The following is a 3,759-nucleotide window of genomic DNA, read 5'->3' as shown; positions in this document are numbered from 1 at the left end:
ACATGGCAGGCAGCTGGACCTCATGCACAACAGTAATTTGCCCTTAAGCATGGTCAGAAGCCTGGGTTTGGCTGATGTCTGCAGCAGGCCTTAACATAAAGGTTGGGCAAGCTCATTGAGCTCCTCTAGTGTACTCGCAACAGGTTAGCAGGGCAGTTGTTAAAGTGTTTATTAACGATACCCTTCAGAAGTAGTCACAAGAGCTCAATCATGGCCTACTTTCAGTGTTCAAAATACATATGAAAGAAAAAATGCTTATAAAGTCAGAAGGCGTTGCTGGTGTCACGTAGTGCACGCTCCTACCAACCCCACTTTTCTTCCTTGTGAAGGTGGAATCAAGTTAACCCGCTTTGCAGCCCTCTGTGCAGAGCCAAATCCTCATCCAGGATAAATTTCCATAGCTCAAATGAAGTTATTAAAGACCTAGATTATTTATACCTGTTGAGCATTTTCCCCCAGGGTTATTTGACAAGCATCCCAGCTCCTGGTAGCTGAGCCGCAGCATCTGCTCTCGGCAGCCATGAGCTGCACGGGGGCAGCTTATTGAGGGCCCGGGGGGAAATGAGCATCTTCAGCTTTGAACAGCTGATGATACTGGAGTCCAGAAGTGATCACGTTTCTTCACATGGGTTTTTAGAAATGCAAAAGGCAGCAAAATTGCCTTGAATGTCTTGGCTTACAACGCTCGTCTTGACATACAGATGTGCTCAGTTGTCTACACTTCAGTTCCCAGAAGAATACAGTTGTAACAAAATCATTTTATAAGAGAGCCCTGGGGGGACACAAGTGATACAGCAACTTTTGTAACACACTGAAGCTTCTATAAACCTAATCACATGTGTTATCAAAATGATTCACGCTGGCCGTAGTAAATCCCATTCATTACAAGTGAGAGTTGAAGTTACCGTTTGCTGTCTCTTCCCATTTGTGCAAACAGCACGTGCTGTCGCGGTGGCGTTGCAAAGGGAATTCCCTAAGAACTGGAGATGTAATTGCGTGCTGTGAGAAAGAGGCAGCGCCATTAGGATCTGTAACCCAGCCCAGCCCTCAGAGACCGGGTAAGTTCTGATCAGACCTGATTCCTCGCCACCCTGGCAGCTTTTCTTCTTACTTTCTTGTAAGTTTAATTTGTTATCTTGCCCTGATGCCTGCCCAACAAATGCGTCCTTCGTGCACTGAGAAGTGCCATGCGTCGGTGGTATTGCTCTTGCTGAAACTATTTAACATCGAAGGCCTTCTGCAAAACAGTGCCGAATTGCTGCCGGTGATTTCCCTGAAGAGGGATTTAGATAACTTGTTCTACTTAATCAAATTAGTTATCTTTGATTCAATCTGGTGTTTAAGCCAAATTCCCAAGACAAGGTGGTTTTAGGAGTTTGTTCAGTTTGTAATCTCTGTTTTCCAAGAAAATCTGCTTTTATTTTTTCCTTTCTGTGGTTTCTGATGGTCTCAAATGTGTGTGAAAAACTGATGTAGGCTGGCTGAGTACAGGGAAATAGCTAATTTGTCACTCAATTTCTTACTTTGTGAGCTATTCCATTTTCCACGCCTTTCCCTTGGTCTGTCAGAAGTATCTGTTCAGCTGGTCTGAAGCCCGTGCCTCGCTGCCTTTAGTCTGAGGTGTTTTATTCCCTTCTTCCCTGCTTCATGTTTGTTTCTCATCCCATCTTGCACCTCCAGCTTTATCTGTTTCATTTGGCAAAAAAGGCATTTCACAAACTAAAATGGTTAGTAAAAGCCAAACGCTTTTTGTAACTTGTTCTCTCTGTGTTGGGACCCTTTGCACCGACTGAAAATGCTTCAAATCCCGGTCACCCTACCCTACCTAACAGGTCACTTCGGCGTGACCCGTTTAGAAGTGCAGGAGGACTTGTTTAAATAAACCAGACCCTAAGATTTTCTCTTGCTTTTTCATTATTCACCTTGGTTTTTAGGCTGGAGTGAGGCTGTGCGCCTTCTATCGACATCGGGACCAGGGAGGGTGACAGCCTGAGCTCACGTCCCCGGCCAGAGGCCCCTTTGGTGCTCCAGCTCTGGGTAGAAGATCCAGCAGTGCTCTCAGTCAGCCCAGGGGTGCACACACGTATCTTTTATTAGCTCTGGTCCTCTGAAAAAATGTTTAAGGGCCAAAGTTAGCATGGTGCTTTGGTGATTTCTTGAGAGGCTTTGTCAGAGGCGAGAGCCGCCTGGATAGCGTATGTATTTATCAAGACCTGAAACAACTGTCAGAGTGTGTATGTGGAAATGGGAGACACATGAAGTTGGAGCTGGTGGTTTGGCTGGCGTCCCAGAATTTTATTTTATCTCCCCCTAAATGTTGGGGCAAATGATGAGGTGAGTGAAAAGGTTTGGGTTTTCTGCATATTGGACAAAAGTTCGTGTTATGCCAACTCATCTGAGCCTTGGGGCCTCCCTTTTATCCTGCTGCTGCTTCTCACCACTCTCCACTGACCTGAAACCTGTATTTTAGTAATCTTTTAGGTTAGATTTGAATGTGTTTTCTTTGTTTTCTTTCAGAATCCACTCAGAGGATCTGAGATCTCTCTGCCCAGGAATACCCCAAGTGCAGGAAATCCCCTGGATAAATTAACCCTGTTCATGCTGACTTACCCTACAGAGGAATCCCATCAGGATTCAGGGTGTTGCTCTCCAGCCCCACCACCCAACTGGTGACACTAACGCTGTGAGAGACAAACTATCTCTGCAAGCAACTCATACCCCCACCTTTTGTTTGCTTTTGTCTACCTACACCTTAAATCCTTTACCCTCCTGTGCCCTGCTACTCGTACAAATACTAACAGAAAGGTAGGCAAGTGTGCCGCAGGGCCAATGGGCGTTGGTCTGTAATCTCCCTCTCTGTTAGTACTGCCCTGATGCTGTAAATGCTGTGAAAAAAATTAAACAAGCAATGTACCGAATATCAAAGAAATTTTAACTGGTATTCTGACTTCCAGAAATGCTGGGGATGTAAAGTTCAGAAGTACTCCAGAAAACCAGGAGGTTGGTGTCTTGGATATTGTAACAGGGCTTCAGAGAGCCCCAGCTTTGCACTTGAAAGTGTTTAGATTTTAATAGTGAGGCTCTAGTATTGGTATTTGATTGTGAGGGTGCTGTGGATGCTGTTTTATGACAACTATTTGATGTATATTAAGTTCAGTGCTTGATGGAGCAAGATGCAGTCCCGTTTTTATGAAAGCATGTGGACTTCAGCAAAGCCTTCGACAGAGTCTCCCATAGCATTCTCCTGGAGAAGCTGGCAGTTCATGGCCTAGATGGATGTACTCTTCGCTGGGTTAAAAACTGGCTGGATGGCTGAGCCCAGAGAGTCGTGGTGAACGGAGCTAAATCCAGTTGGCGGCCGGTCACAAGCGGTGTCCCCCAGGGCTCAGTTCTAGGGCCAGTCTTGTTTAATATCTTTATCAATGACCTGGATGAGGGGATTGAGTGTGCTCTCAGGAAATTTGCAGACGACACCAAACTGGGTGGCAGTGTTGATCTGTTTGAGGGGAGGAGGGCTCTGCAGAGAGACCTGGACAGGCTGGATCAATGGGCTGAGGCCAACTGTATGAGGTTCAACAAGGCCAAGTGCCGGGTCCTGCACTTTGGTCACAACAACCCCATGCAGCGCTACAGGCTTGGGGAAGAATGGCTGGAAAGCTGCCTGGTGGAAAAAGACCTGGGGGTACTGGTTGACAGCCGGCTGAATATGAGCCAGCAGTGTGCCCAGGTGGCCAAGAAGGCCAACAGCATCCTGGCCTG

This window comes from Egretta garzetta, unplaced genomic scaffold (genome assembly GCF_000687185.1).
Source record: "Egretta garzetta isolate BGI_Z169 unplaced genomic scaffold, ASM68718v1 scaffold98, whole genome shotgun sequence".
Taxonomy (NCBI): domain Eukaryota; kingdom Metazoa; phylum Chordata; class Aves; order Pelecaniformes; family Ardeidae; genus Egretta; species Egretta garzetta.
The sequence above is the reverse complement of the archived record's forward strand: the minus strand, read 5'-3'. Positions refer to the sequence as shown.